This window comes from Garra rufa, chromosome 15 (assembly GCF_049309525.1).
Source record: "Garra rufa chromosome 15, GarRuf1.0, whole genome shotgun sequence".
Lineage (NCBI taxonomy): Eukaryota > Metazoa > Chordata > Actinopteri > Cypriniformes > Cyprinidae > Garra > Garra rufa.
Window position 1 is genome coordinate 34,171,218 of NC_133375.1, and position 12,274 is coordinate 34,183,491.

The window sequence follows — 12,274 nt, forward strand, 5'->3', positions numbered from 1 at the left end:
TCTCATGCTTAGTTGTTCGAAAAACGCATTATTTTTCACATAATTTAGATTATTACAATAGCTTTCTCCCCAGCCTGGCACAAACAGCTCGATTAGTTCCGGGTTCAGCCTTCTGAAAAACCAACGCTGCGTCCGAAATCGCATACTTCCCTACTATATAGAACGCGAAAAACAGTATGTGAGGCGAGTAGTATGTCCGAATTCATAGTATTCGAAATACAGTAGGCGAGAAGTACCCGGATGACCTACTGCTTCCGCCCGAATTCTGCAGTAGGCATACCATGGACACTTCAGGCTCCAGGAGTGGTGTCGTTATTCAAAAAAAATGGCGGAAAGTGGATACGCGGCGGATGTAGTACGTCCGAATTCCATTCATACTACCCATATTCATACTATATAGAACGTACTGTTTTAACGGTCATGAAGTACGTTTGAATTCAAATGTAGTACCTACTGAAGCAGTATGCGATTTCGGACACAGCACAAATGTACTGTGATTGGCCAGCAGTCCAGCGTAGACCGCGTTCCGCCCTGCTGCGCCCCTTCCCAAAGCAGCAAACCAGATTAAAGTGATTCTTACCTTTTAAATATGGATATTTTTTTTACAAAAACATCTAATTGCTAAAGGAGGCTTTTACCGACCGCCCCGGGGCCATGTGAGACACTTTTTTTTTACTATGGATCGACGTATTTTCAGTCTATGCTGTTCTATGAATGCCAGAATTGATTTAATATAACTCCGCTTGCATTCGTCTGAAAGAAGGAAGTCATCTACACCTAGGATGCATGAAGGGTGGGTAAATAATACGCTATTGTTGGTCCTATCGTCAGCATGCAAGATCGCGGATACGTGACGTTATCATTATTGTGCTAATGTATTTAATTATTTGCATGCCCGAAACCATAAGGCTAGTGAAGCTATCTACACTGTATGATGAATAAATCTCTTACCACACACTGCACGTCTAGGCGCGGCTCCTACGCGTCCACGGATAATCACTAACGTTAGTCAATGTTCAGCATCAGATCTGCGTGTGTTTGGACCCTCTGTACAACACACGTGAACGGTGCGGCTTCAGCACGGCTACCGGAGCAGTTCGCGGACCTTTAGTTAAAGCTGTGTTTAAACGAGCCGACCTACAGCTCGCTGTAGCATCCCAAATTTAAAGCGGCTGTCCTTAATACATGGGTAAAGTTAGGCGAATCCCCCACCCGCCAACGAATTGAATTTCAGTAGGCGGGATGCCGCGTTGTGACATCATTGCATGCGGAAAACAAACGCTGTAATCCAAACGAGTCGTTTTGTTGTAGTTCTTGAAAAGGGATTTTTTAAAACTAAATATCTCCGTTTGGAGTGGACTTTGAGATTTGTAACTTTGTATATGTTTTTTTATGCCCAAACATACACACCACACACTGGCTAAAGTTCAAAAAGTGAAAAAGCATAATAGGACCCCTTTAATAAAGGGACATGGTTAGCCGCTTGCTAGTGGTAGCTTGTTACATTACAGTGTATAAAATTTCATTTATTACATAAACAACAAGGAGAGATGACTAATAGGACGATGGTGAATGATTTGCAAATCCCGAGTACCACTGACAAACATCTAATCTAATAAAATAAGTACTGCTGCACCGTAGTATACATAGAGTATGTGCGATCGCAAATCTCCGAAGTGACAGTAAAAAGCGAGCTGTCATTCTAAAGCAATTTTAATGCCCTGCATATTAATAACGGTTCCCTGATGCCCACAATTTGTATACAGTATACAACGATATAATTGTGAGAGAAAGCATTCCTCCCACCCCAAATTTATTCCCTTTAGGGATTCTGTAGTACATTTCCTTTACGAATAAGGTATTCGGATTCAGGCACATCCCTAATCTTTACCATATTGAGTTGCATTGTATTGAATTGAATTGAATTGCATTGTATTGAATCGAGTTGAAATCAGATCGTAATAGGGGTAAATGGTATTGCATCACATCGGGAGCTGCTTCAGATATATCTTTAATGTATCGTATTCTTGGATAAGCATTGAGATGCATATCGCATCGGCCTCAGTTATGGAGATGCACATCTCTAAAATGTAATAATAGTATATAATAATAATAAACAATAAAAAAGTGCACAATTTGTCTATGATACCGAATTCTGGTTCGGTGTGGGTCACCAACAATGGTTTGCGGACCAAAAACCCATGCCCTAACTCTCTATGCATAGCAATAGTGTAATAACCAAGTGGGCTGTAATTGTTTTTAAGCATGCACTACTCCGGTCAAGGTTTACTGAGCGTACATACACCCACCCACGCTTCCAAACAGCCATTTACCTCCAGCAAACATGCATGCTGGGAGATATTGTCTTTACTTTTGGATGTAGATTTTCCCAATGCAGGGAAGAGGCCAGTATATCACAAAAGCCACAGGACAAAGGCCACACACACACACACACATGCTCACAGAGGGAAGGGGGCAGGGCCAGCTCATACTGTTCAGCCTGCTTCCGTTGCACACAGCAGCAGTCCAGCCAACACAACGAGAGAGAGAGAGAGAGAGAGAGGGAGAGAGGGAACGGCGCAGCCCACAGTCTGTGGCCCACTTTAAATATGAGTGGGGGGTTTACAGCAGCTCCTCTATGAGAGTGTGACAGTTAAAACAAGGAGGCCGGAGCGAGACGAGAGAGGAGAGAGAGGCGGGGCCGTGCGATTGTGTGTGTGTGTGTATGTATGTGTGTGTGTGAGCCGCTGCAAGCGGAGCTGCGTGTGTCCGCCGTTCCCAGTGGCTCCGAGCCGCAGCAGAGGTAGCAAAATGGAGCTGTGAGCAGCCTTCCTCATCCTCGTCTTCGTCGCCAGGGGACCGGGGGATCCTGACAGCATGCCTGGTGAGTATTTCATCCCAGAATCCCTGTGGTTCTGACAGGCACGCTGTAGATCCAGATCTTAGCGGATGGAGTGTGTTACGGGAGCGGTGCATTGTGCTTGAATGGCATCTCATTACAGAGCTTCCATGCTGAAAGAATGAAGGCAGGCGAGAGAGAGATGAGAGACGAGTCACAGCTCTCCCCCAGCCTTTGTCGGCATTATCAGGGCATTAATCGATGGTAAACAGCGCGCTGCTGCGGTCAGCAGGGATTGTGGCCGGGAACTGAGGTGTTCAGTCCCTACGAAGGGATCAGGGCTTTTAACTCCGCGCAGCTTCCCCGTTCTGTCCTTTGTGTAGGAGCAGATGTACAAAAACACACGCTGGGTGAGGAATACGCGGTGTGCCCTGCGGTCAGGTGGACAGTAGAGGTCTTCATGGCTGCTTTTGGTAACGTTTTTTCATTTAATGGCACTGTCAGATTGTGAATTGATATTATGAGATCTATTATTCCACCCTGTTACTGGGTGGCGACACGTGCTGTTTGACATCCCAACATTCTCTGTGTGGAATGGGTGGATCTCATAATCTGTTTGAAGAGATGCTATGAGAAAAGGGTTTTTGTGGTTTATTATTCACTCTTAAAAATGAAGTAATTTTGCAGAAGAACCAGTTTTGGTTTCCCAAAGAACCTTTCATTGAACAATTCTTAAAATACTTATTTTTTCTTAGTGTGAAGAACATTTTAAAAATCTAAAGGACCTTCTTCTGCTATTAAGAACCTTTTTATGGAATCCAACGGTTCCATGGATATTAAAGGTTTTTTATGGAACCATAGATTCCATTAAAGAACCTTTGTTTTTGAGAGTGTTGTATACGTTGGATATTTGATTTGGTGCATCTGCAGGTGTATATTTACGAGAGTTCTTTAGCACAAGAAAGAGCTAAATATGTGACCCTGGACCACAAAACCAGTTGTAAGTAGCACGGATATATCTGTAGCAATAGCCAAAAATACATTGCATGGGTCAAAATGATCGATTTTTCTTTTGTGCCAAAAATCATCAGGATATTAAGTAAAGATCATGTTCCATGAAGATATTTAGTAAATTTCCTACCATAAATATATCAGAACTTAATTTTTGATTAGTAATATGCACAGCTTTAAAGGTGATTTTCTTAATATTTAGATTTTTTTTTTTGCATCCTCAGATTCTAGATTTTTAAAAATAGTTATTAATAGTTAGTATCTCGGCCAAATATTGTCCTATCCTAGCAGACCATACAATGGAAAACCAATTTGTTCAGCTTTCAGACGATGTATATACATCTCAATTTCAAGAAATGTAAACTTACGACTGGTTTTGTGATCCAGGGTCACATTTTAAAAATCTAAAGAACCGTTTTCTACTTTTAAGAACCTTTCGTGGAATTCTAATTGTTCTGTGGATGTTAAAGGTTCTTCATAAAACCATAGATTCTATTAAAGAAATCTTTGTTTTTGACAGTGTTGTATAAGGAAAGGAGGTGACGTGAGGCCAAGTATGGTGACCCATACTAGGAATTTGTGCTCTGCATTTAACCCATCCAAGTGCACACACACAGTAGTGAACACACACACACCGTGAACACACACACGGAGCTGCGAGTGGGTGCTGCGGCGCCCGGGGAGCAGTTGGGGGTTCGGTGCCTTGCTCAAGGGACTCACCTCAGTCGTGGTATTGAGGGTGGAGAGAGCGCTGTACATTCACTCCCCCCACCTACAATCCCTGCCGGACATGAGACTCAAACCTGCAACCTTTGGGTTACAAGTCCGACTCTCTAACCATTAGGCCACGACTGCCCCCAAATATACGTTGTATATTTGATTTAGTGGATCTATATTTACTAGAACTTGATAAGACTTGACAAGAAAGAGCTAAATATTTGCTTGAGATGACTAAGAGTATGTTATGAATCAGTGTAGCATTTATTATAAATAATGAGTATTTTGCTTTATGTTAATGCCGTGATAATGTAAATGTTTATTGGCAAACAAAAATGAATTATTTCACACTATAATGTGTTGTAATCATTCAACATGCTGCAGGACACATAACATAAATCCTAATGTAAAAGGCGAATACAGTAAATTATAAATAGTCAAGTTTTTTTTTGTTAAAATCAATTTCAATAGTTGACAGGACATTGGCATCAGAGAAATTTTACTTATTTTGTCTTCTGGGAAACATGTAATATGGAACATCTACATCTTCTGTAGTCTCTGAAGAGCAGTACTAAATGAAGAAAATAAGAACAATGTACTCATCTTTATTCTGTTTAAAAGTTTTCACCCCCCCCTTCCTTCTGGAGCATCAGCGAGTGTTTGAACCTTCTGTAATAGTTGCATATGAGTCCCTCAGTTGTCCTCAGTGTGAAAAGATGGATCTCAAAATCATACAGACATTGTTGGAAAATGCTGGAAAACCAAATAATTTGTGGGACCTGAAGGATTTTGGATTATTCAGGTAAGAACACAGTATTAAGAATCAAGGGGATGTAAACTTTTGAACCAGGTCATTTTTATCATTTAAACAATTATTTTCTCTTCTGGACTTTAAGTAAACATCTTTTATGTCAAATATCTGATTCAGGTCAGTACTAAATAAACAATAACATTTTGTATGATCCCTCTTATTTTGGTCAAATAATTAACATTGTTAATAAAAAATAAGTAAAAAAAAAAAAAAAAAAAAAATATATATATATATATATATATATATATATATATATTAATTAACATTTTGCGGATTCTGAAAGAGAGATGTAAACTTTTGACCTAAACTGTATATATAGTTGAAATATAAAGTTCAAACTAACAATTAAGTTTCGCAACAATATATTTTTTATTAATCCAAACTAGATTATTTGTTTTGAAAAAAAAAAAAAATTCACAATGTTTTTTTCACCAGGCAGGTGCAGCGTGAATGTGCTATACTGAGGAAAAAATTAATATTCATGTTTCTTTCTTTTTTTAATTTGTAGGTATCTGTTAATTGCTCGGGTAAGAGCAAGGTTTGGCACTTGTGTGAGTTTTTGCGTCTGACTCATTCTGTCCACGCCAATCTAAGCCATTATCACTAGTTATGTGAAGGATTTTTAAGGGCCCTCGAAATTCATGATGATTTCAAAAACCTTGTCGCATAGCAGATTAAGACTCGCCAAGGTTAGCGCAGAAATATCGTTCCGTTTTAATTGCCTTGCTCTACTCAACCATTTTAAAGCTTCAGTAATTTCTGGCAGTTCAAAAGCCTTGCTGGTTAAATTGAGTAGAATTTGACATGGCATGCAGTGGCAAGTGACAGCATTTTATGGGCTTTTACAGTTTCTTATGTTGACCTAAAAAAAAAATAGGTTTTCATAAAATATACATCCACAATGTTGTTTATCTCCTATTTTCTCAAAAAAAAAAAAAACTAATTTGTTTTCCATGCCCCAAGAATCACCCGAATAAGCTTCTTTGAACAGAGGCTTTTGGGTTTCAGGAATGACCCCATCGATAGTGCTGTGATTATGTAACTATTCATCTGTGAACTCAAACACAGCTGTTGAAATGCAGTAATAAGCTGTGTATCTGGGTATTATGGGATCCTAAATAATTACATTGTTCACTGAGCTCCCAAATGTTTTTCTGATTATAAAACGAAAGGTTTAGAGGGATGTGTTACGTGAGCTGACTGATCTAGTTCACGTGTATCTTGTGTACTCATTGCCTTCAAGGGATAATGGATAGTATTGACACTTTGCAGGTAATTTTTAAAAAATTATTTCATGTAGTTAACACAGGGGTGGGGCTAGGGTTGGCCACCCTATTTAAAACTCCTGGAGCTGTCTCTCTTTTTTCTTGACAAGAGGTGTGTTTATTTAGTCGCAGAATGTCTTTACGACCACATCAAACAGAATACTTTTCAGACGTGCACTTCAGCGGCATGCACTAGTCAAGCGAGAGCGGGAAAGGTACTGGTGACCAGAGAGCTTCAGTAGAACATCAGTGAAGTGTGGTCAGATGAGATGTTTACCCGACCTGTCAACCGTTATACTGTGCTCATAGCACGCGCTCTTCAATAGCACGCACAAATATGGCAGCGTGTGCTGTGGCCTGTATCATTTTATATTAAAGCACAAATACAACTACAAGCATTCATATCAGGTCCGTGACACGTTCAGCAGCAGCAGGTCTTAAAGTAATAGCAGCCAAATAAGCTAATAACTGCTGTGATGTCTATTAATCAAATAACGAAAGAAAAAAGAAAATCAATAACTTTTGTTGCTTTAAGGATTCATCGACATTGCCAGTCAGAAGTTTGAGAGCAGTAAGACTTATGTTTTTAAGTCTCTTACGCTCATCAAGACTGCATTTATTTGATCACTGCAAAATGTTATTACAATATAAAATAATGGTTTCTATTTTAACCCCTTAACTGTCACCGTCCCCTCTGTGGGATGGCCAAGTTATTTTATATTATATTATTTTATTATATTATTATATATCAGGGTGGCCGCGGATCCTTAAAAAGTCTTAAAAAGTCTTAAATTCCGTTGTCCTAAAATAAGGCCTTTAAATGTCTTAATTTGTCTTAAATCTAAATCCAAGGGTCTTAAATTTTTTACACTTTGAAAAGGAAAAGTTTATCGTTTTGAGGAGAATCTCCTGCGCAGGTTCTAAATCTGTTCTGTTGCTAGACACGCGCTTGCTTGACAACGCCTCAGTGTTGCCAGATTTAGCGGGTTTCCGCCCAACTACACGCATTTGAATCGCAGATTAGTTGTTAAGTTTAACCATCATAGAGTAAAAGTTTATAATTAGCACATGTTTTTACGTTGCCGCACACAACTGGCGCGAGCACGCGCAGAGAGAGAGAGAGGAGAGAGAGGCGCGCGGCGCGATTCACACAGATTGATTCCTCTTTAACTGCTATTTGAACGGAAACGTACATACCAAGTCATGTCTTAATACCCGTTTTGGTATTCTGTTTAACAGTCGTTTATGTCTTCAGTGAACCGAAACAGCTGAGAAAGATATGCGTGCCAGTATTCGGTTTGGGCATTTGGCCTTAAAGAGACAGCGTCCTATAAATACCTGCAGTGAGAAACACTAGTTATTTTACAATTAATTATTAAATTTCCCCTCCTGAATACTAGTGTTATTGATTTTATTACTAACTTTATGTTGTATTCATTTACACTTGTCATTTGTGTAATTGTTCTTGTTTTGTTACTGAACTTTAGTTCAGATAGTAGTTTTTGCTGTGGATGAGAAGTAGCCTACCTAAAGTAAGCATTCAGTAATTAGGAAAAAACAAACTTTTTTTTTTTTTTTTTTTTTTTGCTGATCCGAAAAATGATCCGATCCATGACTCAAAATCCGTGTTTGTTACACTGTTACATTGGCTTCAAAGTGTGTGAGAGCCTTGACTTTGTCATGGAATAGAAAATAATTTCTTCTTCTGGAATAGTGTTTTCTGTTGAATATTCCCAAGAATAATCAGTTAAATAAAATAATAATTTAAAATATCTTCATAGTTTTGTGCTAGACTTTTGCGGGACTTTCAATTTGGTCTTAAATTTTGTTTGAAAATGGTATTAAAAAGTCTTAAAATGTCTTAAATTTAACTTGGTCAAACCTGTAGACACCCTGTATATATTATTTTACCAAGTTTACCATTTTTCAAATAAATCCTAATCTAATCATGACAAACTATATATCATTGGAAAGATTTATATTTAACATTTTTTGTGTTACAAATTATGTAGGAAAAAAAATAGATTAATTTATGACAAGAGTGCACCTCAAAAATCTACTTCGTAACAGGAGTTCTGACTTTCTTGTTGCCTTTTTCCCTATTTCCCTATTACACAAATCATAATCATAAGAAATGATATATCAGTTGAAGACTTAAAATCTCAAAATTCATACTTTGAAAACCATTTTAAAATCAGACATTGCATTAACATGGAAAATGTACATCAAAATCATATTACAAAATGTTTTCGTTCATAAATTATAAAACATTAAGTTTGAATTCTACATTTTTACATGACAGTTAAGGGGTTAATATACATTAAAATATTTTTTTTTCCTGTGATGCAAAGCTGAATTTTTTATCAGCCATTACTCCAGTCCTTAGTGTCACATGATCCTTTAGAAATCATGCTAATATGCTGATTTATTATTAGAATTATCTATGTTGGCAGCAGTTGTGCTACCATTTTTTTTTTTTTTTTTTTTTTTGGAACCTGTGATACTTTTTTTTAGGATTCTTTGATGAATAAAAAGTTCAAAAGAACAGCATTTATTCCAAATATAATTATCTAACAATATAAGTCTTTGCTATCACTTTTTTAAATTAATTTAACACATCATTGTTGAATAAAAGTAATAATTAAAAAAAAATGTTAAAAAAGATTTCTATTTTAAATAAATGCTGTTCTCTTTAACTTTTTATTCATCAAAGAATCCTGAAAAAAGAAATCACAGGTTCCAAAAATATATATTGAGCAACACAACTGTTTCCAGCACTGATAATAAATCAGCATATTAGAATGATTTGTGAAGGACTATGTGACACATACTGAAGTAATGATGCTGAAAAATATAGCTTTGATTACTGTAACCCCTTAACTGTCACTGCTTGGCGCTCTTTTTTCCGTTGTCCTTTTTCTCTATCAAACGTTTTAGTAACCATCATAAATTATATATCATTTGAAAGCTTAGAAGCTCAAGAATCATCCTGTGAAAACCGGACATTGCCTTACCATGGAAATGGTACTTTGAAATCGTTTGGCGGTCTCCTCCCTCTTAGCGGTGTCATATTACAAAATGCATTACGGTCTTTTAGAATCACAACTTTTTACAATCTTGACCAAAAACAAATCATTGGAAAGGTCTGAGTCTCAGGATTGCATATTTGGTGGTTATTTTGTGATTGAATAAAAAAATTCGGGAAAAATGTAGACTTTTGTGACAGAAAAATGCAGAAAAAATATATATGGCATTTGTATGGCACCCGGTGGCTGTTTGTGGTATAACGCCCTAAACAAACTTTCACAGGAACCTTAATTTTTTTCATATCAACTTCAAATTTGGAACATAACTTATTTAGATGTGAGGCTTCAATTTGATATCAAATTTAGGATAAAACTTGTTATGTAAAGTATGTATTTTATATAAAATATAATAAAAATTGTACAGTGCATTTTGTTTACAGTAAATTTAAACTTCTATAATTTGTTGATATTTATTTATTTTTTTTTAAATTCCACTTCTGCAATAATCTGCTGATTGTCTTCTTTAAAAAGAGACCAACTTCAGATCTGTATTCCAAAGTGTTCATGAATTACAACAATTAAAGTTTGGATAGTGCACTTTCATGCCTATATTAAAAAATGGGGGGTGACAGTTAAGGGGTTAAATTAGATTTTGAATGTATTTTAAAATAGAAGAACGTTATTTTACATCATAATAATATTTCACAATATTACTTTTTTTCTGTATTTTTGATCAAATAAACACAGCCTTGATGAGCATTAGAAACGTATTTAAAATAAAGTAAAAATAGCTTTAGTACTTAGTACTTTAGCTTTGGAAATCTTGGCTTGTGAAATTCTCTTAAATGTAGTTTGTTCATAATGTTGGTAAGTTTTGGGTTGGTAAGACTTTTTTAAGAAGTACTCACCAAGGCTGCATTTATTTGATTAAAAACACAGTACATATTATGAAATATTTTTACAATTTAAAATAATTTTTGCCAGTTCGGATATATTTTAATACATATTTTTTTCTTCTGAACAAGCTGAATTTTTTAGCAGCCAATACTCTAGTCTTCAGTGTCACATAATCCTTAAGAAATCATTCTAATATGCTGATTTGCTGCTTAAGAAACATTTCATCTTCCCTTTAATTCTTTTTAAGTTCAATAGAACCTCTTTCATTTAAAATATTACTTTTTGTAGCACTTTTGATCATTTGATGCATCCTTGCTTAATAAAAGCATTGATTTTGTTCAAAAATGCAGAACAGCTACTCAAGTTCTTTACACCCATGTAAAACATTTCTGTAGCTGTACTGTATGCATTTCCCAGTTGCACTGCAGGCCAAGTTTGAATTTCCATTAAACAGCACCGTATGCCAGGTTCACTGAGCCATTGTCATTCTCTTTAAAAATCTCGCTTGTATTGCTGGTTTCCTTGGCAGTCATTTCCTATTTGGAGCAGAGATCTCGAGGGAGGACTGCTTCCTGTCGGGGAGTGTGGGAAACGTTGGAGGCGGAGTACGCCGTACACAGTCAACCACAGATATAGGACACAAACTTAGACCAGACGGCAGGCTGCACTCCACAACATGAATTTAATTACAGCATGCGAGGTCTGCGGAGTCCACAATCTGCTGCTGTCTATCCTTCCTCGCTTATTATTGCCTCATGAAGACGCACTTAAAGAGAAACCGGTTTGCTTGTCGTAATGCAAAAGTGCTTTTTTAGTAATTGGCTATTTAGTGTTATCATTATTTTTTAAAGCTTTGTAGTGCAATGATACATAGACTTTTAACTGCTGTTTACTTGTGGCTTTTATAACCTTTAATTAGTGATTCATTTAAAAAAATACTCTTTTTTTTATTAAATCGTCTTTTTAATGCATAACATTCCATGTAAACCCAAGAACTGCAGTGGTGATCTGTAAATCCCTGCTCTGAAAGCATAGCAAGAGTTGCTTTTTTTAAACAGAAATCCTTGAAAATGAATTTGGGTGTGTTCAAGATGCAACAGATTGTTCCCTAGGGTGCTTGGAGACTAAGGCACTCCCTCGCTCTAAATGTTTTAGGCAGAGCACTGTACAGTGAACACACTTTCCAAGTCCTTGCGTCTGATATCTTGCAGGAAAATCAAGGATAATCGCTACACTGGCTCACTTCTCTTGCAGCCTCTGGACTTGTTTTGTTGTGCACTGGGACCATGTTGAATCAGAATAGTAAAAAGTAAGTTTGGAAAATGTTGCTTCTTCCTGTTTTTCTCATTTTCTTGATGGCTGCGGTTCTAGTGAAAAGTCGTGTTATTGACACCAGGTTGGCCAGAATTAGCTGGATGTTTGACTGCTCTTTAGTAACCTGCAATGGAGCTGTTTTTTTTTTTTTTTATTGTAGTAGCCACCCAGAACAGAACTTTGATGTCTGAATACCTAAGCGGTTATTGGAGTTTTTGATCATGCATGTAGATAGAAAGATTGACTAAGCGTTTTAATTTGAAAAATAACGTCATACAGCATTACTGAAAACAGTTCCACCTTCAATGTGGTTCTGTTTAGGATTATTTATGTTTCACATCATAATGTTTTTGTTTTATTACTATTTTTGAATTTTCTGGTTTAAATTTGTATG

The 12,274-nt window shown here is 36.9% G+C and overlaps 1 protein-coding gene across 1 annotated transcript in view; it reads left to right on the forward strand.

The window, feature by feature from the left end:
• The first annotated feature begins 2,630 nt into the window (after positions 1-2,630).
• The window catches only part of dab2ipa (DAB2 interacting protein a), a 64,215-nt gene continuing 54,571 nt past the window's right edge, over positions 2,631-12,274 (forward strand). Inside the window, 1 exon segment of the mRNA XM_073818616.1 lies at positions 2,631-2,884. The gene's annotated coding sequence lies outside the window, so the exon portion shown is untranslated.